General features: G+C 37.1%; 1 protein-coding gene across 8 annotated transcripts in view; it reads right to left on the bottom strand.

Annotated features, from left to right (window-relative positions):
- GALNT3 (polypeptide N-acetylgalactosaminyltransferase 3) overlaps positions 1 to 24,048 on the bottom strand; it is a 105,545-nt gene that overhangs the window by 29,617 nt on the left and 51,880 nt on the right. The window contains exon 1 of one of the 8 annotated variants that reach the window (XM_077154049.1): positions 23,899 to 24,027. The exons of 6 other annotated variants lie outside the window; for them this stretch is intronic. The gene's annotated coding sequence lies outside the window, so the exon portion shown is untranslated. Of the gene's footprint in view, positions 1 to 1,344; positions 1,889 to 23,898; positions 24,028 to 24,048 lie in introns of those variants that run through there. One more of the 8 variants, XM_077154047.1, reaches the window with a different exon arrangement.

The raw sequence follows: 24,048 nt of genomic DNA on the forward strand, positions 1-24,048 counted from the left end.
TTTTAAAGGTAGATTCTGGAAGCAAGAAGATATTGCTTGCTCTTTTCAAACTACTTCTGAAGGGAAGAGTCTTCTGTTATCAATCGCTGATCACGTATAGATTCCAACATTGTATACCCAGAGGTATTCATAGAACTTTTCTGTCCTTTAATACTAATGTGCAATATCAGGCTTCCACTTATGCTAAGTTACACTCTACACTAAGCATCTCGATCAGTGGTCCTCAAGCATGGATACACATTAGAGGAGAGCTCTTTAAAAACACAACGCCTTAAAGCCCCACCTGTAGAAAGTGAAATTAAAGTGGTCTAGGGGTGGGGCCCAGGCACTGTTTTGTTGCTATTGTTTTAAGCTCTCCAGATGACACTAATGGTCAGCAAGCATTAAGAATAACAGGTCTAGACGACAAAATTTCAGGCAAATCAAAGTGAACTCCTGATAAGGTAAGGGGTACATTCTCTGTCCAAGAGCCAACCACATTATTAATTTCTAACACACCAAAGGCAAGTTTTTCAAAATATTCTTGCTGTAAATTGAGCAGAAGTTATGTGGGCATAGAGAGAGAAGATAAAAGTCCAAACCAAGAGTGACCCAAAATTTCCTGAAAAGGCCCAGGAATTAATTATGTTATGGTCATGGTTGCCCTTTCAGTCAGATAAAAACATTCAACTGAAGCAATTTTCTCAAGTACTGAAAAACAGAACTTTGTAACTGCAAGAGAAAGAAACATTCAATAAAATAAAGAATAGTAGCTCCTCTATTTCTTGTTTCTATATTTGTGACAATGAACCTCTACAGTTCCAGGGATTTAAGATCTGGTTCCAGTTGAATTTAACTGGCACAAAGCCTAATTGGTATCTGAGACTTGCCTGCACGTGAGTTAAGGGTAACCACACTAAGCAAGGCACAATTACATCCCCAAATCCCAGTAAACATTGTAGATTAAGAAAAGTATGCTATTGTGAATTAATACTCATTGGATCTTTGCCATGTGCTATCATCTAGATTTCCTAATCGAATTTTTAAAATCTTACCCTGATAATAAAGCCTTAAATAATTTTGCAGAAATTTTATTAAGTGCCCTTCATCTGCTGGTGAAAGTATTAGAGAATGGAGAAATGGCAGGAAGTAATTTCTGTTTGTATTTATTGGGGGAAATCTAATTTCAGGGTGATTTGCTGCTATAGTATGTAGGACAAGAGACAAACACTGATGCAAAGCAAGCCGCACTGAACCAACCACATGCTGAGGAGACAGCAGTAGACATACCTCAAAGAGTCCAGCTAAAGGCAAAGCTGCTCTGGGCAGCTGGAAAATACCACCGTGGAAAACTAACTCATGTACCTGTCATAAAGCAGGATGACCTTTGAACAAAGGTATCCGCTGGTTAAGAGCCAAAACCAGCACCAACTGTGAGGCACAGGTGTCAATAAGAAGTCCATGGTGGTCAAACAGAGGTCTCCACTCCACCTGGTAGATAAACATCTGCCATTAACATTATCTTTGAATATGAAAGGCCATAAACAGGATCTTGATCTGAGGGCTAGCCAACCCTACCTGTTATAGTTTGGGGCAAACAAGTGATTATGGAGCTGTACTACATCAGGAGGACACAAACTAGGGGGCTCACATACTCGCTCCTGCCACTTCTGCATCTGTGAATGAGTTTCACATAACATATTTGAAAGACACATATCAATTATTTATGGCACACTAAAGAATAGAGGAATTTTGAGGAGTGAGTCATGTGTTTTCACAGACTACCCACTTACCTGATATTTCTCCTGAGCAGGGACACTGCATTTTAAAAGATTTATCCATTTAACTGTTTACCTTGTAAACAGGTGATGGATTTTGAATTAGTCAGAAGAGAGAAACCAAATACTGACTTAAACAAGGGAAATTTAATATAAATAATTACTAAAAGGGAATTGGAAACAGGGAATTGGCTAGTGAGAGTTTATAAGAATTCTACAAGAATATAGCAGAAGCAAATATAAGAAGCAATTGCTATTCTTAGGGTTGAGATAAGTTCCCAAGAAAGAGCCCTTCCTTCCTTCTCACCAAGGCTGATCCAGACCTTTTTGGACAGGCCATAACCTGGCCCTCTAATGATGGAGAAGATCACTGAGATTCTCACTTGCTGGGAGGTGTTGAGATGCTAAGTGCTGGGTGCTGATGGAACCTGGATTTTGAGAGGCTGTCTTCTCCAAGTCTAGGTCACTTTAGTATGTGGCTCAGGCCAAGATGGCTCTCGGTTGGCTGCCTGGGATGAAGGGTGGGCAGCCAGTTTCCTAGATACCCAGCCTTGTGGTGCTCTTAGAGTGCCCATGAATAGGGCTCAGGAGAGCGAGGGGAGCACTATCCTCAGCTAGTGTGCAAGTCCAAGCTGCCAGTGGTTCCTGGGTAGACCACTGCTGCCTGAGACAAACTCTGGAGAAAGCACAGGAGATGCTGGGGGAGGAGACCTGGGGCAAGGGGTCAACTCTGGAGAAAGCTGTGTCCTAAAGGAATCTACCACTTATCAATGGAGAACAGTTATCTGCTAAAGATCTTCTAAATCTAGAGGTCTATGCTGTGATTCTCCTTATTGGTGCTTGCCAGATGCTCTTGACAGCATTTCTATAAGCCTCAGACACTTAGAGTATAATTGGATATAACTGACATCAGCAAGCCAGTCTCAAAGGTCTACAAAGGAGAATAGCTAAAGGTATTCTCAAGGATGCAGGGATTCCCCTCATTAAAGTATTTTTCAATTCCTTAGTGACAAATGCATCATATGAGACTCTCATGGAATACAGTTACAGGGTGAATATGCAGGTTGCACACAACAAGTACAGTAAAACATTCCTTCATTGAACGGTTCCAAACACTTAAAAGTAGTGAGCAAGCTCTTTGAAGTTTTTTTAACTCATATTAAGGAATGGGTAAAGGGGAGGAGTGGGGGCTAAGATTGCTTTCTCAATTTCTAGTTTTTGCATCTAACTTTCTACTGGTGTATTCAAAACTCATTAAGTAGATACTCATCCTCTAGCACTCAACTTATATATCCTCTAGAAAAAGTGTCAGCAAACTTTCTGTAAAGGGCCAGATAGTAGATATTTTTATGTTTGTGGGCCATATGGTTGCTATTGCAACCGCTCCACGCTATTGTTGTAGGCAAAAGTAAAGCCGTAAACAATATATAAATGGATGTGCATAGTTGTGTTCCAATAAAACTTTATTTACAAAAGGAGGTGGTAAACCAAATTTGAGCCAACATAGTTTGATAACCCCTACTCTAGAAATTCAAAGGGACTTCAATCTCAACATTTAAAAATCTCCCCTACTCACCCTGTCTCTTTCTTCTGCCACCTCCCATATGTAATAGAAATGTCATATTACCCACACCTTTGGATTAAGGTATGAAAACTTCCCTTTAATATTCAAGTTTCAGTTTGAAATAAACCAGTGAGAGTCTAGCAACTTTAATTCTTTCAACAGCTGCCCTTAAACTGGGCAATTTACCTCAGGACATACATACAATTAATTACTTTACAATGTGGCTTTGCAGCATATGCTGAATGCTAAACTCCACCAAGGGAAGGGAGGTATACCTAGTTCTGTCAGATTTGTACTAAATTGTTTACCAAAGGGGAGAGGCCCTGAAGGATTAAACAGGATGATGACCAAATCATAACTGAAATTCAGAATGATTATTCTTGAAGCTGTGCTGATTATGGATTTTATGGGGGAGTAGGGAAACCAGGTCAGATGCTGGAGGCACATAACAGACTATTAAAAATAAGCCAGAGAGATGAGTAAAAGGGGTGTGGAGGCTTGGAAAGAGATTTAGGTGGTAGAGGTAGCTGAACTCAGCGAATAAATCAACGTGGGGAGGTGGCTAACTTTTGGTATGCATTAAGGATGGATTCTAGATTTGTTGAAAAGGACCAGCCAAAGGACTACTCTCTGTTCTGGATTCTTTGCAGAATCAGACATGGAATGAAAAGATGGGGCAATAGGCCAGTGAAAACTAAATAGGATGAGGATTGAGGGAAAAGAGTATGAGGGAAGCTGAAGTAACAATGGAAATAAGCCACATCCAGTTTAAAAAATGGGTCATACCTGAAAAAGTAAAGGTCATGGGCAAAAATCCTCAAATAAAACAAAGAAAGCAATAATTTTCATTAGAAATCTTGTTTGCTTTATTGTCTGAAATGAACCCAGCTTTACTTACTTGGCCCTCAAGTATTTACTGCCAGGTTTATCCATTTGACTTTAGACTCATCAAACTTGCAAGGTCTTACACTATTGAACGCTCCTTCAACAGATCAATCAGGTGTGATAACTTCTAGGAATTAATCCCACAGTTCTGCTAGCATACAAGTGAAACAACCCCTACAAATTTACACATTAAAATATTGCTTTGACATTAAGGGTTTAAAACAACCTACAACTCTATCACTAAAGAACTAGCTAAATTAATTATGATAGTATCATTTAATGTCACATTATCCAGAGTCAAAAATAAAGATGCCACTTTAGATATTGATATGATCTCCAAAATTTAGTTAATGAAAAAGACCAAGATTTATTTGCATTTTAAAAAGTGACAAAATAAATACACATTGTTTTTACATAAGAAAATGGTAGCACTGATTTTCTCCAGAAAGGAAAATGTGTCAGAGGGCAACTGCGAAAGGAAAACATTACTCGCCCCTTCTTACATTTTATATTTTTGAACCATGAGAATAGAGTAACTACAAAAAAAAAAAAAAATTAAAGCAGGAAAGAAAACGTAAAGGTAGAATAATGATTTTTAGATATGCAATATCAGAAATTTCTTAATTCTATGCACCATTTTTCAAATGGTGATGTATCCAAATAAGGGTTAAATAAATAAGAAAAGGGAATCCATCAGAGATATTAGCAAAAGATTGATCAGTAACTAAAATCCTCCCAACAAAGAAAAGTCCAGGACCAGATGGCTTCACAAGGGAATTCCAAGAAGAATTAATGCCAATCTGGTGCAAATGCTTCAAAAAAATTAAAGAGGAGGGAACACTCTCTACTTCATTTTACAGAGCCAACTCACCCTTATACTAAAGCAAGATAAAGATATCACAAGAAAAGAAAATAATAGAACAATTGATTTTATGATTGTAGATGCAAAATTTTTCAGTAAAATACCAACAAACCAAAATCAGCATCATATTAAATGAACTATACACCATGACTGAGTGGGATTTATTGCAGGTATGCAAGGCTGGCTCAACATAAGAAAAACAACTGCTGTAATATCACATTAACAGAACAGAATGAAGGGGGAAAAATCACATGATCATTTCAATTGATGCAGAAAAGGCAATCAACAAAATCCAGACCCCCTTCTTACAAAAACACCTCGACTATGAAGAAAAGAAGGAAATTTCCTCAACATGATAAAAAAAAACTCAGCAAAGTGGGGCAGTACTAGTTCAACCTCCCAAATCAGTAGTGGTCTATAAACCAGTACAGAACAATCAGAAGAAATCAAGAAAAAAAAAAACATCATTTACAATAGCAACTAAAAGTATCAAATATCTAGGAATATCTCTAACCAAGGACGTAAAGAATTGTACACAGAAAATTACAAAACTTGCTAAAGGAAATCAAGGAAGACCTAAATAAATAGTAATTCATTCTGGATTCATGGACTGGAACACTAATTATTGTTAAGATGTTAATTCTACCCAAAGAGATTTATAGATTCAATGCAATCCCAATCAAAATTCCAACAACCTTCTTTGCAGAAACGAAAAAGCCAATCAGTAAATTTATATGGAAGGGTAATGGGTCCCAAATTGCCAGTGATCTTGAAAAAGAAGAACAAAGTTGGAAAACTCACACACACCTCCCAATCTTAAAACTTATTACAAAGCCACAGTAATCAAAAGAGCATGGTACTGGCACAAGGACAGACATATAAGCCAATGGAATCAAACCGAGTGCTCAGAAATCAACTCTCATATTTATGGCCAACGTTATTTGACAAAGGGGAGAGACTATTCAATTGGTAAAAAATAGTCTCATCAACAAATGGTGCTGGGAAAACTGAATCTCTACTTGCAAAAGACAAAAATCATCTAAAAATGGAATCAAAGACCTAATTAAGAATGAGAAGTATCAAACACCTAGAACAAAGCATACGGAAGAATCTTCAGAATCTTATGTTAGGCAATGATCTGTTAGACTTTACATCTGAAACACAAGGAATGAAAGAAAAATAAATACATGGGACCTCATCAAAACTAAAACCTTTCCTGCCTCAAAAGACTTTATCATGAAAATAAAACAACAACTGATACAATGAGAGAAAATAGTTTGGAACCACATACCCAGTAAGGGTTTAATAGCCAGTATATATAAAGAAGTCCTACAACTCAACAATACAAACAACCCAATTAAAAATGGGCAAAAGACTTCAACAGACATTTCTCAAAAAGGTTATACAAATGGTCAGAAAATACATAAAAAGGTGTTTAAAATCATTAGCCATTAGGAAAATGCAAATCAAAACTACAATAAGATACCATTTCTCTCCCATTAGAATGGTTACTATTCAAAAAGCAGAAAACCACAAGCATTGGAGAGAATGTGGAGAAACAGGAACACTTATTCACTGCTGGTGGGAATATAAAATGGTATAGTAACTGTGGAAGACAGATGGGCAGTTAATCAAAAAGTTAAGTATAGAATTACCATATGACCTAGAATTCCCACTTCTAGGTATATACCCCAAAGAACTGAAAGCAGGAACTTGAACAGATATGCACACAGATGTTCATAGTGCATTATTCACAGTTGCCAAAAGATGGACGCAATCCTAGTGTCCATCAACCAATGAACGGATAAACAAAATATACTATATACATACAATGGAACATTATTCAGCTCTAAAATGGTATGGAATTCTGTAATGTGACAACACGGATGAACACTGAAGACATCATGTTGAATTAAATAAGCCAGATAAAAAAGAACAAATATTGTAGGACCTCACTGATAAGAAATAATTAGAATAAAGCAAACTCAGAGTCAGAATCTACAATATAGTTTACCAGAGGACAGGTTTGGTATAGGGAATATGGAGTTAAGGCTTAAAATGTACAGAGTTTCTATTTGGGGCAATGGAAAAGTTTTGGTAATGGATGGTGGTGATGGTAGCACAACTGTTAACATAATTAATGGCAATAAATTATATATTTGAATGTGGTTAAAAGGGGAAATGGTTGTTTGTACATATGCTACTATAAGAAAAAATTTTTCAAATCACATGGAACTGTACAACATAAACAGTGAAACATAAATTAAACCATGGATTATATTTAATAGTAAAATTATTAAAATGTGCTTTAATCAGTGGTAACAAATGTACCACACCAATGCAAAGTATTAATAATTATAGGTTGGTATTTGGAAATACTATATTTTATGCATGATTGTTCTGTAAACCCACAACTTTTCTAATAATAATTTTATTTTTTTCTTCAATGATTTTTTATTGAGGTATAATCATCTAAAGTATACAATCAGTGGTTCACAGTATCATCATAAAGCTGTGCATTCATTACAATAGATCTTTGAACATTTTCATTATTCCAAAAACAACAAAAATAAAAAAGAATTACCCAAAACATCCTATAACCCACATACCCCCTTACTGTTTATTTATTTTTCTTTTTTGTCTTTTTTTTTTCTTATTCATCTGTCCATACACTGGATAAAAGGAGTGTGAGTCACAAGGTTTTCACACTTACAAGTTCATATCTTAAAAGCTCTATACTTATACAGTCATCTTCAAGAATCAAGGCTTTTAGATTACAATTCAACAGTGGCAGGTATTTTCCTCTAGGTACTCCAATACATCAAAAACTGAAAAGAGATGTCTAAATACTGCATCAGAATAACCTCAAGAAAGACCTCTCTCTCATCTGAAATCTCTCAGCACTGGAACTTTATTTTTGTTTCACTTATCAAACCCCTTTTGGTCAAGAAGCCTTTCTCATTCTCACAATTCAAGAGCCAGGCTCATCCCTGGGAGTCACATCCCGCATTGCCAGAGAGATTTTCACCTGTGGGAGTTATGTCCTATGTAGGAGGGTAGTGAATTTACCTCCAGAGTTGGCTTAGAGAGAGAGGCCACATCTGAGCACCAAAAGACGTACTACGGAGTGATTCTTAGGCATAATCATAAGTAGGCTTATGTTGTCCTTTGTGGGAGTAAGTTTCATAAGGATGATTCCCAAGATCAAGGGCCTGTCCCATTAAATTGGCAGTCCCCAATACTTTCGAGAATATCAGGCATTCCCTAGGTGTGGAAGTCCAATTGTCCACCTTTTTCCCCAGTCCCCCCAAGGAGACTCCACAAGCACTGTTTAATATTCTCCCCAGTTTACCCCACAATGCATCAAAATATCCTACCAACCTATACACACCAAGAAGTTCTCACTTCCTATACATGGTCCCACATAATTATGGTGTTTGAATAAGCTGACCATACAAGCTAAATTATATAGTGTGCTACCAAAAATATAAATTTTGTACCAAATAAACATCCTTTCCTTTGGTTTCACACTGAAGTTGAAGTTTTAAAATACAGTCAATATCATCCTAGTCTGATTTTAGTCCTACCCAGATCAGATTCATTCATACCTCAAATTGAAGTCTGATCACTTTTTCAGTTTAACAGTTGTTATATGGGGTAATGCTGACTTTCATAGCTACAGAACTCTAGCTCCATGTCTCAGGTGTCACACAATACCCAAAGTTCCAGGAATGACCAGCTTGTACACAAAGAGCTCAGCATCTCAGAATTTAGAAATAACAGTTACAACTCTGGAATAGATGTGACTGCTATAACAGTTTACAATCTAGGAAACCTTTACAGTAGGCCTTCACCTGATAACCTAAGCTTCTGAGATCAATTCTTAGTTTGCATATGATAGTTAGTCCATATTAATAGAGCATTATAATATATGTCTTTTTGTTTGTGGCTTATTTCACTCAATTTACTGTCCTCAAGGTTCATTCACCTAGTTGCATGCCTCAGGACTTCATTCCTTCTTGCAGCCACTCAATAGTCCATTATATGTATAAACCACAGATTCTCTTTCCAGTTTTCAGTCAATGTACCCTTAGGTCACCGTCATCCACTGCAATTCCTGAACACTCCCACCAAAAAACCATAAACAGTGTGCAAATTCGTGTCCCACTTCTCAGTTCCTCCAAGTATACACCTAACTACAGGGGCTACAGGATCATACGGCAACCCTACCCCTCGCCTCCTGTGGAGCCACCACACTGCCCTCCAGAGGGGCTGTATCTCTCTATTTCCCTGCCAACAGTGAATAGGGATAGCTCTCCAAAATTTCTCTAGCATTTGTGTCTCTCAGTTCATTTTTAAACAGCTTTATTCAAACATCATACAATCCAAGCCAAGTAGAAATAATAATTTTTAAAAGTCAGTTTCAAATAACTGCTATCGAAACACGCCTAGAGAACAACAGGTTCAAGCTGTAACAAATTAGTTCCAGGAAAGGAAAGATAAATCTGATATGTGTAACTACACAGAAAATCATACCAAGATATTGGAATACAGAAAAATAGAAATTGATCAATGGGGGAATTAAGCATTTTTTTTCTTAAATGAGTTAGTAACTCCAGTATCAAAGAATAATTGTAAAGTAAGGAATCATAGTATACCTACTTGGCTCAGTAGTGAACAATATTTACACAATCGGAAATAATAAATATTAAATAACTATTGAAATGTACACAAAGAATGCAAGAGTATACTGGGAGATCAAGGAAAGTAGGGCAAGTTCTATATATGGAAGAGCCAAATCTTCATCTCCATAGAGAGAAATCAGGAGCTATAACAGCAAGAATTGATACTTTAAGAAACAGCAGTATAATTTTATTACCTTAGAAAGTAAAAAAACAGGAAAAAATAACTAATAGAATGAAGGTGGGTGTCTTTAGGCAGCAAGACTGGAGGATTTGGGGAAGGAGGGATAGAATTGGGGCTAGGGGGAAGACCCTGAAAAATTCCAACTATATTAAGCACTGAAAAAAGGGGGTGTTCCAGCTGCAAACTGAAAGATTAGTAGTGGCTACTTAGGCCAAAGTGGGAGGGATGAGTAGCAGTTAATTAGACTTGCCAAAGCTTAGAAGTAGGAGAAACATGGTGGTTATAAAAAGACAAAAAAGAAAAACTGGTAAAGCTAGAGCAGGGAGCAATGAAGAGAGGTGTTTGGCAGAAGACGAATTATGCCAGGCCTCCAGGCCATGTTAAGGCATTTGTCCTATCATAAGTGCAATGAATAGCTAGCTTTAAGCAGGTAGTTAATATGTTCAAATGTTTGGAAGAGAGAACTCCCTGGATGAGCCAGGACCTACATCATGGGATTGAGAAAGCTTTCTTGACCAAGAGGGGGAAGGGAGAAATGAGACAAAATAAAGTTTCAGAGGCTGAGAGATTTCAAACAGAGCTGCGAGGTTATCCTGGAGGTTATTCTTATGTGTTATGTAGATATCCCTTTTTAGTTTATGGTGTATTGGAGTGGCTGGAGGGAAGTACCACAAACTGTTGAACTCTGTTCCAGTAGCCCAGAATTCTTGAAGATGATTGTATAACTATACAGCTTTTACAATGTGACCATGTGATTATGAAAACCTTGTGACTGATGCTCCTTTTATCCAGAGTACGGACAGATGAGTAAAAAATACGGACAAAAAAAGAAAAATAATAAGGGGAGAGATATGGGGTAAAAAAAAAAACAAAAAAAAAAAACGGGTAGATTGCAATACTAGTGGTCAATGTGAGGGAGGGGTAAATGGTATGGGATGTATGGTTTAATTCTTTTTTTCTTTTTATTTCTTTTTCTGGAGAGATGCAAATGTTCTAAAAATGACTGTAGTGATGAATACACAAAGTATGAGCCACTGATTGCATACTTTAGATGGACTGTATGATGCGTAAAGATATCTTGATAAAAATATTGAAAAAGTCAAGATGAGATGATGATAGGAGAGAAAAGTGAATGGATCTGGGTTGCACTGGTTTAAGAGGTAAAACTGGCAGAATGTGGAGAAGGACTAGCTACGGGGTTGAGGGGAAGTTGGATAATGCCGAGGGAACTTTTACCACCACCACCCCCACTTTTTGTGACTTATCAAATTAAATTACATTCTTAAAGTATAAGTAAAAGCTGCCCCTCATAGCTCCTTACCAAATGTATTATATTCAGTTGTGGAATATTTATAAACAAAAGCTGCAAGGCATTTCAAGTACAAAGCTAACTTTTACTTCTAAATGGCAAAACCAAGATCTTGGAGCAAAACCCAAAAGGCACGAAAATAATATGGAATTGAAAGGAATGAGATGGAAATAACAGCAACCAAACAAAATAGACTAATTAAAGTACAGTGAAACAATTTTCCTACTCCCTAATTTCTGAGGTTGTTGCCAATAAAAAGCACATTTACTTTTTGCCTGCCCAAAACCTCCTCTCTTTCTAGGGCACTTTAACGCCAACATTTTTATCCACAATAGGCTTAAAAGAAAGAGAAATTGTGCGCAATTTGCAAATCATCTAAAAGCTATATATATACGCGTATGTCTATAATTTCCCTAACTGGTTAATTTTTATAACCCTTACTCCTCAAAAAGAAGATCCTAAGAATTGACATTTCTTTAAACTACCAGTGCTAAGTATTTTACATGCAGCATTGGTTCTGCCTGTCATGTAAGCCTCAAGGATACAAGGGTCATAATCAACTATGCCAAAAACAGAAATGAAAAGGAAGGAAAGGGAAGGGAAAGGATGGGAAGGGAAAAAGAAAGAAAAAGAAAATGAAAAAAAGTATTGAAATTCATTAGCTATGTAATTTAGTTCTGTAACTCAGCACATAGGTGATCATGTAGGATAACTGGAATATGTGAAATGTCCACCTGGTTTGTAGTCATGGGAATTGATATTTCTCACCAAATTAATTCTAAACTGAATCCTCTGAACATGGCAGAGACATGAATGCAGCTATCTAAGCCTGCTTTTAGGAAAGACTTCAAAGTTTATAAAAATCATACAATTAACTGCTAGGAAACCTAAATTCATTCCAAAACTCCTTACTTTTCCTCACTTTACCACTTATAACTGGACACCCAGTGATGTCAAGTCTACCTCCACAGTACCTCCTATCTGTATTCTTCCTCTTCATCTTCGCTGCCAATGCCTCAGTTCAATCCCTCACCATTTTTCACTTGAATTTCTCCAACAGCCCTCTGTGTCATCTCTATATTGTTACCCTAAAATTGTGTCTTTTAAAACCTAAATTGTATGTGCCAATCCTTTCTTTAGAACTCTGGTGAGCCTCCATCACTGCTAGGATAAAATGCAAATTCCTCAGCCTCCACAATCCAGTATCTGCCCACTGTTTCTTTACCAATTCCCAACCACATTTTCTATTTTCAGTCAACCTAACTATTTTACTTGAAGCTTCTTGAAAATACCCTTCACCACACGCAATGAAGCTATGCCCCCCTCTCCATTCTCCTGGCACCCTATGTAATCTCTTCATTTAGCATAGTGTCCTGTAACCATCCATTTACTTGAAATATAGAATTGGAAGAAAATCAAGAGAAAATAAAAGGAAAATTCCTTCCAGGAGAACCTGAAATTCTTCTGATAACCTTGTGAGATAGCCCAGCACAGCAGATAGAGCTTTCTCACAGTTCTGGCACTTACACACTAAATGACCTTGAACAAATCAATCTGCATAAGCTTGTTTACTCATCTGTAAAAGGGGTAACATCACTTATATTATAGGTGATATATGTGAAAATGCTTTGTGAATGAAAAAGTGCTATGCAAAATCTCAGTGGTAATTATTTTATTTCTATAACTTCAATTATCCAAAAGCACCTTTCTCCTCTTCCCTCTCATCTCATTTAATTATGCAAACAGGACAAAAAGCAATTCATTCAACATTTATTAATTATACTACGTTTGATATTAGGCAAGCATAGTGAGGATGAGTAGGAAAGACAGGCACAAAAACAGATAATGTATATATTTGTATCACCATGTATAAGGTGCAAGGTAGAAGTAAGCACAGGAGAACTCACCCAGCTCAGGTGTATATGGAAGAATGGGTGGGGTGGTGCAGTTTCTTAAAGGAGGCAAGACCTCTCTTGAATCTTAAGAACTAGAAAGAGTTGTAGAGATAAAGATAAGAAGGCAGACCCAAACAAGATGAGTGGAGTGAGATGCTTCAGAGCTCCATACTCCCACAAAAGCATTGAACAACCAGTAAGAACTAGCAGAAATATCTTTCTCAAAACTCCAGAAAATAGATAAAGAACTGCAGTAAAGGGGTGAGAGCTGAATCAAGAAAAAGGCCACCTGAAAGTAATAGGATCTCCTGGGGCCCTGGCTGGCCCCTCCTCAGCTCGGAGGGTGTCCACACTCCCCAAACACAGCCCTGGTCCAGTTCCCCAGGGAGCAGAGTAACCTTCACATGCACCCTGCGAGCCTGCATTCAGGCCCAATCTGACTGGGGGTGGCCTGAGGGACTCACTCTCCTAGAGTTTAACCTGCATGTAGAAGGCAGCTCACAGAGCTCTCTTATAGAACACTGACTGGGGCAATGGATTTCTACCTATAGCACATAAAGTACAGTGTAGGGACCATGAGAAAAACATTTCCTAAGGAAGAGGGGACAAATGTACCATGTAAATGAGGGAATTCCTAGTACCAAGATAAGACACGCGTGCAGAAAGGACCAAAGTGGCCTTCTACTCTTTGGGTTAGAGCTGTTCTCTAAACTCATTGTGTGAATAAGCCCTGTAGGAGTCACTTGCACAGCTCAATCTACAAAGACTGGGAAAGGTGTTTTCTTATTTCCCTTTTGTTTTGTTGGTGCCTAGCATCCAAGGAAAGCTCTGTCACAACACTAGCTGGATACAAGTCTAAGGAACAGATGCCTGAGAGTCTAAATTCTAATGATAGCACATTGAAATATCAGAATGTTCAGGTTTCAACAAAAGGTTACACAACATACAGGAAGAAACACAAAGTGATGGGCCAGCCAAAGGAGAAAATTAATGCCTTAGAAACCATTAATTAGGAAGATCAGACTGGAGCTGTTCCAGAAAAAGACTTAAAAAAATGGTCTTAAATATCATAATTACTGTAAATTAGCAACTTACTAAATTCTCCTTTTTAAAAGTCACTCCGTTTCTGGTATATTGCATTATGGCAGCTAGCAAACTAGAACAGATTCTGTGGGAACACTCTGTGTTATATTTGCATATTTTCTGTAAAAATTATTCTAAAACTTAGGAGCGCAAGGATAGTTCAATGGTAGAATTCTTGCCTGCCATGCAGGAGACCTGGGTTTAATTCCCAGCCCATGTACTTCCCCAATCCCTCTTTTGTTGAACAAATGGTGCTGCAATAATGGGATACTCACATGGAATAAGAATGAAATGTAGCCCCCACAATACAGCATAAAAAAAAATTCTAAAACTAAAAATATACATTGAAAAAAATATATATCATAATTGCCAACCCCCAACCAAACCATTCCTGCCAATCCTAAAGAATACCTAGGGCATTATATAAGATTCTATAAAGGTTCCACAGTGCACTAGGGTAAATTCTCCAAAACTTACAACCTCCAAATGAGTCCCTGAACCAGATAAGCTCTGAAATGCAGAGGTGCCAGCCCTTCCAGAATATCAACTAGTTCTATCCCCTTATCCCATATTATCGACAGCATTTTCCAACATGAAAAAGTTAGAATACCCCTAAAGAATGCGAGAAAGATCAAAGGTGATGGTGAAATTATACAGAGAAGGTTGAGTTCAATAAATGAGTATGAGTGCTGACTCATTATACTGATATTTCTTTTAGTCTCCAGTGCCTTAGAGCTGCTAGAAATAAAAATCTAAAATTGTGGAATTGTAAGCCATACCAAACTCTGAAATCTGTTCTACAACCAATTGTTGTGATGTACTCTGAAATTTATTGCTGTTATGTATATGTTATTTAAAGAGAAGGAGGAACATAACAGAGAAAATGGAATTTAACAAATGAGTATGACTGCTGAATCATTATACTGATATTTCTGTTGGTCTCCAGTGTCTTGGAGAAGCTAGAAGAAAAAAAAGGAAAATCATGGAACTACCCATACCAAACTTTAAAATCTATTCTATAACTACTTCTTAAAATGTACTTGGAAATTTACTGCTTTTTGTTTATGTTATATTTCATAATAAAAAATGTTCCTAAATATGTTCAAATACCAAAGGAAATCATAAACAAAAAAACTAAAAGAAATCAGGAAAACAACAGATGAACACAAAGAGAATGTCACTAGAGAACTGGAAATTATGAAAAGGAACAAAATGGAGTTAAAGGTGACAAAAATAGAAATTTTAAAGTCCCTGAAGAGTTTCAACAGCATAATGGAGCTGGGAGAACAAAACATTCTTGAAATTGAATATAAGACCACTGAAATCATCCAGTCTGAGAAGCAGAAAGTGAAAAGAAAGAAGAAAAGTGAACAGAGCCTGAGGAAAACTGTGGGACACCATCAAGAGCACCAACATATGCATTGTGGGGGGCCCAGAAGGTGAAGAAACAAAGGGACAGAGAAACTATTTGAAGAAATAATAGCTGAAAATTCCCCCAATTTAAGGAAAGACATGAATATAAACATCCAAAATACTCAATAAATTCTGAACAGGATGAACCCAAATAGACCCACACTGCACCATGTCATAATCAAACTGTCGAATGCCAAAGATAAGGAGAACATTTTGAAAGTCTCAAGAGAGAAGCAACATGTCATCTACGCCTCAAGATAAACACCAATTTCTCATCAGAAACAATGGAGGCAAGGAGGTAATAGGGTGACATTTAAAATGCTGAAAGCAAAAAACTGACAACCAAGAATTCTTTTATCTAGCAAAACTGTCTATCAAATATAAGGGAGGTTTTAAGACATTCCCAGATAGAAAAAAACTGAGGAACTTCAACACAAGACTGGCCCTATAAAGAAATACTAAGGAGTTCTGCAGATTGAAAGGAAAGGACAGTGGACAATTGACTGAAGCCACATGAAAAAATAAAGATTTCTAATAAAGATAATGGCATGGGTAAATGTAAATACTGGTACTATTGCATTTTTTTATTTGTAATTTCACTTCTTATTTCCCACAGGATATAAAATGCAAGTGCATAAAATGTAATGGTAAATCAATGATTTGTGACTCATAATTTATAAATATATAACTTATGATAACTACATAAATGTGGGGGGGGTCAGAAGATAGTTTGTGAATACTATTGAAGTTAAGTTGATATCAAAGCAGATTTTTTATAGATTTAGGATGCTAAATTTAATCCCCATGGTTAGGACAAAGAAAATACACTCATAGGGAAGAAATCAGAAAGCAGGTTGCCAGGGGTAGGGGGCATGGGGAAGGCAAAGTTAATGCATGATAGGTGTAAGTTTTCTACTGGAGAGATGGGAAAATTTTAATATAATGGAAGGTAGTGAGGTACTGTAATATTGTGATTGTGATTAATGCTATTGAACAATATGCTTGGGGTGGTTGAGATGGGAAAGTTATGTTGTATATATGTTCCTACGAATAAAAAAAAGAGCAACTAAAGAGACAATGACAATTAAATGCAATATATGGTCTTAGATGCATATAGCAAGAGAAGAAAAAAGACTCAAAGGGACAGTGGTAGGACATATGAAAAATTAGAACATAAACTGCAAGCTTCATATTAATGTTAAATTTCTTGAAATTGATAATTGCACTTAAGGTTACATAAGGGAATATCCTTGTTTTTAGGAAATGTACATGGCGGTATTGGGTTCAAGGAACATGATGTATATACAACCTATACACTTAAGTAATTAGAAAATGAATTGATAGACAGACAGATAGATGGATGGATAGAATGATACGGCAAATGTGACAAAAGTTTAAAATTTGTGGTCTAGGAATCAGTGGCGGAGGATAGGGGTATGTTGGAGTTCTCTGTATGGGGTTTGGATTATTTTGTCACTGTCCTGTAAATACGAAATTATTCCAAGATAAAAAGTTTTTAAAAAGATAAGAAAGAAGGGACTCTCAGCAGTGGGGAATACAATTAAAATGGCACACAGGATAAAAAAGCAAATAAGTCTTTTGGTGGAATATAAAAATCTGGTTTATGGCGTATACCCCAGTTAAGCAGGGGTCAGATCCCATGGAACCATTCTGAGGGCTGTGGCTTTTATCCTATGAGCCATGGAGAGTTAATAAAAGGATTTTAAGCAGAGGACAGTGAAGTTCAGATTCACATTTTTAAAGAGATCATCACCTCAGGGGCTTACCTGAAGGTGAATTTGAGGACAATAAGAACTTCTGCTGAGATTATCAGGTAGGAGTAGCTGCAGTACCCCCAGTCAAAAAGTGATTAAGACCCTAAACTAAAGCAATAAAAACGGGAGAGGAATTTGAAAAAAATCATTAGGTATATAACGTTAAGATGATTCACTGATCTGATGATTGTGGAGGCTAACAAAAAAGTAAAAAGTGACCTCTGGATTTCTGGTATGACACCAGGATAGTGGCACAGTTTCAAAACACCTTTTCTACCATCCCTCCTGGGGTCCAAGTATGTTTCAAAATTCAGAACATTTTAGATTTTAGAAAGATGACATGGTTCATAGACCCTATATTACAAGTGATGCCCTGCTGGGGTATCATATAACCAAGCAAATGACTCTTTCTGCAGGGTGACACGTCAATAATTCCACCAAGTACAAGAGATAATAGCCTCCTGACAGGCCACTCAGGTTGTTGGGGATTGAATCATGTACCCCAAAAGAGACATGCTCAGAGTCCAACACTGGTCCTGTGGGTGTGAATGCATTTGTAAATAGGACCTTTGAAGATGTGATTAGTTAAGGTGTGCCCAAACTGAATGTGGGTGGGCCTTTACCCACCGAACTCCTTATAAGCAAAGAGCTCCAATGGGAGCAGCCAAAAGCTGGAAGTAACAGCATCCAGAAGAGACCACTGAACTCCTTATAAGCAAAGAGCTCCAATGGGAGCAGCCAAAAGCTGGAAGTAACAGCATCCAGAAGAGAAAGGAGAAAACACAGCCATGTCCTTCGCCATGTGACAGAAAAGTCAAGGAATGGGGAAAAAATTGCCAGCTTGCCAGAAAATACCTCTCAGGAGAAAACCAGCCTTCTAGGCTCTGAAACTGTGAACTAACAAATTCTTTTTGTTTAGCCAACTCGTTCTTTGGTATTTATTTCAGCAGCCAAGAAACTAAAACAGTTCTTAGTACTGGAAAGTGGGGTGCTGCTATTACCAATATCTAGAAATGCAGAAACAGCTTTCAAATTGAGTAAAGGTTAGAGGCTGGAAGAACTGTGGGCGCTCAAGAATGGGAATTGTAGGGAAAGTCTGTATTGTCTTAGAGAATACATAATTCATTGCCAACAGAATGTTGGTAGACATATGGACATTAAAGGCACTTGCTGGGAGGGCTTAGAAGGAAGTGATGAACGGGTCACTGAAAACTGGAAAAAAGATAATCCTTGCTACAAAGTGGCAGAAAACTTGGTGAAACTGAGTTTTGATGTCAGATGGAAGACAGAACTTGCAAGTGATGAACTTTGATACTCAGCTGAGATTTCCAAGCTACATGAGAAAGGTACAGCTTGGTTTCTCCTTGTAGTTTATACTGAAATGAGAGAGGGAAGAGATAAACTGAGAATTGAAGAGTTAAGTATAAGGAAACCAGCAACTAATAATTTGGAAAGTTCTTAGCCTATCCATACAGAGGGCCAGAAGTGGTTTCATTAGGGATATCTCTGAGATTCCAGGCAGTGAGTATTGGAAGAGCAGGGCTCCATGTGAGGGTTTAACTAAACAACCATTTGCTAGAGAGGATGTGGCTGAATATGGATCCAATCAGCCGTTTCAGTGGAAGTCAAGATTGGAAATGCAGTCTTATGCAGGTGGAATCTGTGGAACATTTCTACTGTCTGATGGTTTGGATCCACTTGAGCTGCATGTAAACTACTCTGTTTAGAGAGTGCCACCACCACAACACTTAGAGAAGGTGGGTCCTATTTCCCCATGTTTGGGGACATCATGGCCACTGTGCAAGTGCTTGAAAGAGATAGGACTGCAGAGATGAGATTGCAGAGATAGGATTGCAGAGATGGGACTGCGGCTCCATCAGGCCTGGAAGACAAAACATTCATCCACAGATGATTCTTGACCTTGAAATCTAATGGAGGCTACCCCACTGGTCTTTTGACCCCTGTTTTCCTTCCAATTTCTCTTCTGGAATGTTAATGTTTATCCTATGTGTCCCACCATTGTATATTGGAAGCAGATCATTTATTTTCTAGATTTCACAGGTCAACCAGACAGAGGAATTTTTCCCCAGGATGCACAACACCCATAACGATTTGAAGAGACTTTGTACTTAGCATTGTTTCTAAAATGACTTAAGGCTTTTAGGATGATGTGATGGACTGAATGTATTTTGCATGTGGGAAGAACATGTCTTTGGGGGTCCAGACGGTAGAGTATTGGGGATTGAATCATGTCTCTCAGAAAAGACATGCTCAATACCAACCCCTGGGCCTGGTATAAACCCATTTGTAAACAGAATCTTTGAAGATGTTATTAGTTATGGTGTACCCACACTGAATGCAGATGGTCCTTAATCCAATATAGCTAAAGTCCTTATAAGCAAAGGAAATTGCATGCAGAAAGAGAAGCCGCAAGGAGCAGCCAGAAGCTGGAAATCAATGGAACAGAAGAGAAAGAAGACACCACCATATACATTACCATGTATCAGAAAAGCCAAGGAACCCCAAAGATTGCTGGCCATTCAGAAGATAACCAGCCCTGGGAGGAAGCAAGCCTTCTAGCCTCTGAAACTCTGAACCAATTAAATCCTCTTGTTAAGCCAACTCATTGTACAGCATTTGTTTTAGCAGCTAAGAAAATAAAACACAGGTGCTGTTCCAAATGAGTTCAAGTCAATACTTGCTGAAAAATTAGTTATCAAAAGATTCATTTTCAGAAGTTTTGTACTTTGGAATTGTGAATTAAGAAATGGTAAAGCTGCGCTAATATCTGAAGACAGAACACAAGTGAAGCAAGTTTTTAGGATGAGATTTTAGATTCTGGTTTAAACATATAATCTCAGCTGTTTATGATATCTTAAAGATGTCCAGTAAGCAATGATATAGATGAACAGCTAGTTGGGACAGTTAAAATGGTAGCAATTATAGGTAAAATGTGCATTGAGGGAAACAAATTCTGATTAGTGCCAAAAATACGAGCTCAATCAGAGGATATTCAAGGAGGTTTCATCTATTTGTCAATAGTCGCTAATAACCTCAAATTCAGAATGCCAATTGTTTTTGCTTTGCCATAAAGTAATGTACTTTGGTGTCCTGCCATTGCTAGAGCTGACTTGAATTAACATTGAATTAAATGTTGCCACTGACAGTACATGAATTTGATTAAATTAACCAAATTACATACAGTTCATTCTGATACTGACTAGATGCATAATTAGACAGGTAATTGAAAATATTTCCTTCTCAATCCATTTTTTATATCCATAAAAGATCTGTCATTCCTAATTATATTTATACTTTATGGGCCTTAGTACTGAATTTGTCTAAAGACGATTTAGGCATTGATCGTTCTCAAATTATTAAATACAGTAATATTTTCTTTAGGAGGAAAATTCTTTCCACCAGGAATATGTAAGCAATTTAAAAATTGAAAGGCTTAATCATCCAATCAGAGCTTACGCAGAGGGAAATTTTTTTCATTTCTTTAAGCTTCTCCATTAGAAATACAGAACAGGTCTAACACAAATGTGTAAATGCTTTGGCTTTGGGTGAGGGAGGAGGAGGACCAGAAACTTTCCTAAGGAAGGCTTCTGGCAGGTCAAAAACCCTGCACAGTGTGAATGGGCTTATGCCTCCCCCTATATATGGGAACTAAACCACAAAGGTAGTTTCTCAGTTGTTCTCATAGTTTCTGACAAAAAGTTCCAGAATGTCACAGGCCACTGGATCTCTGATGTGTCCAGCATCAGAGATGCACCAGGAGAAACCACATTTTTTAATCTGAGTTTTTTATGGAAGTTCTGGGAGGGCTCTTATCAATCACTCCGGGAAGTCAAGCTAAGGATGTTTAACAATCATTATCATGGCTTTATCAACAAAAAAGGGAGAAAAAAGCACATACTTTTGAAAATACTGTTATAGCAACTATTTACAGCATAGTATATTTTGATATTCTGAATGGTTTATGCATCAATTTATATCTTCTGAATTAAATAGAGTGAAATCACCAGCTATTATTCTTCCTTTGCAATTTAAGTTTTAAAAATGACCTGCATGTACTTTATTAGCATTGACTGAACCTCTCAAACTAGTAGTCTCTTGGAGGGATGGGGTGTGGTTCCTACAACTCCTCTTTTATACCTATTGCACAATAAAAAAGAAAATTGTAAAATGTTAACAGAGTACAAACCAAATAACAAACCGTCCTGTGTTTTCTAGAATAATCTTTTTCCAGACTCCCCCTAGCACCAAAACACAGACATAAAACTTACAGCTTAGAACTAAACTGGAAAAGAGTCTTTGTATTTCTCAAACATTTACTTGATAATTGTTACTCAAAAAAATCCTCTTAAGAAAACCCTTCTCATTTTCCTGTCTGCAAACACACTACAGCATGCTGAGAATCCATTTGAAATACAATAATGTACAAGGAAGTTTCATGCAGTTTCTAATATCTGAAAAATTTAATCTAGTGCCAAGGTCCTGAAGCTTCATGCCCTCCAACAAATGTTTAATTAGGTTTGTAGTATGATTTTATGAAAAAAAAGTCTATGTGTGTATGTGTGTGCTGCGTATGCACTACAGTAAACCGGTACAAAAATCAGCCTTTTTTTAAAAAAAATGTAAATCCAATAGGATAGAACTATTTTCTCATTATAGAACTTAATCCATTAGTGGTTGTAGAATCAATCCAGTGTGCTGATACCAATTTTTTTAAGTAAAATAGAGAACATTTATGTAATAAAGTTTTGTTTTGTGAAAATTGTTTATTTAGATACTCACACACACAGGCTCACTAGCGTATACTGACTTGAGGCATAGAATGCATTTCTTACTGAGGACTACAGTCAAAAAAATTTTTGGTATTGAGGAAGTAAGTGTACTTGCCAATCAAAAATAAAGTTGCAAATGGATGGATGACCCTGGGACTATGACTTATAAAATATGTTTTAAGCCAATACCATAAAAGATCAAAAGACTAAATTACATTATCTATGTTGATTCAAAAATTGAACTGTGGCTCTGAAATACTTAAAAAGAATTAAAAGTATCAATTTTTGTGGCCTCTTCAATCCACATGTGATTCCTAGAGAGGACGAGCAGAATGGCCTTATGTACATCTAGACAAGCAAAAATTAGAGTAAATTTGAACTGGACATACGGTTGTCTACTCTGTAACTGCAAAGGCCTTACAAGCTCTCTCTCTATATATATGGAAGATGAACATCTTATGATAAAAGAGAATATGGATGGTGAAAGGTAAAGCTAACATGAGGTATGAGTCAGGTCCCTGCAATAATAATGTCATCTCCACCACTAAATTGCTGGGTGAACTGAAGGTAAAATACCTCTCTCAACTTCAGTTTATCACAAACTGCATGGGTTGACTGGGTCTGTGAGATGAGAAGGAGGAACCTCAGCATACTACAGCAAGAGGAATTCCTAATTTTTTTAAGGCTCATTGCCTTAATCTAGGGAAATCAAGTATTATTTTTCCTGTTTTACAAAAAGATTAATTGAGGCACACTGCCACACTAGATAATGAAAACACATTACCCTTCTCTCTGGAGGTTAAGACTAAAGATAGTCTAATAACATCTGGCCCAATAACCAATGGAGAATAAATTAATATTCCAAACTCAGACGACACCTACATCTAATTTGTGAATAGTATTTAGCACATTTATTTCTCCATATGTATTCAGGATTAAGAGGGTAAGCAAGGCTCTGTGGAGAAAAGCAGAAAGACACTGGTTGAAAATATCATTATTAATTGTATCTTGTAATTCTGTGGTTGGTTTTTAAATTTTCAATTGCACCTCTTTAACTATAAATGTTGCCTAGGGCATTTTAAATTAAATGCACAATTTAAAATTTAAAAAATAGTAAAGATAGATTTAAACCCAACCTAGGGAATGAGATTGCCATTATTATTAGAAATTTATATATGTAAAAGTGCTGGTTACAGCTAAAACTGATAAACTGCTCTGAATGTTTAAGCTATCATGTATGCTCAACTTCAGATATCAAAAGGTAAAGAAACCTAATTGTAGGGCATGATTTTAACCTCCTGTATTTTAGCCCCAGACTCAAAGAAAAACTTATACAGTAAAGGAAGAAACAGATTTTCCCACAAAGCAATTCTCAAATTAAGATGCAAGAAACTTCTGATATTTAAATATAATTTATGAGTTTAAGTGAATGTCTTCATTATGTAGTATAACTTCTATAGAAAGTTATGTTCGTTTAACAACGTTTTCAAAATTCAGAAAAACTGGTAACGCGATGGGATTCTAAAAACTGAAATAGTTCTTTGAAGAACTAGAGAAGGAAATAAAAGACCAAGGTAAGCGCCAGTTTCACCCTTAATTCTTAGGCTTCAGACAAGTCTAATTAGGCAGGGAGAGGAATTTGGGTCTGGCACACCCAGGTTTAGACGTGGCAAGATCCTGAAATAAAGTTTTTTCGAACCTTTGAGTCATATGCCACAGACAAACCGTAGCCGCGATATACAGGTCCTTAAATCAACAGGTCCTTTAACGAGATAGAGTGCGGTTGGTGCGTGGCAGTTAGACTTGGACGGTGAATAACTCCTCCGGATCAAACCAGAAAGTGGGCGCA

This window comes from Tamandua tetradactyla, chromosome 3 (assembly GCF_023851605.1).
Source record: "Tamandua tetradactyla isolate mTamTet1 chromosome 3, mTamTet1.pri, whole genome shotgun sequence".
NCBI classification, from domain to species: Eukaryota; Metazoa; Chordata; class Mammalia; order Pilosa; family Myrmecophagidae; genus Tamandua; species Tamandua tetradactyla.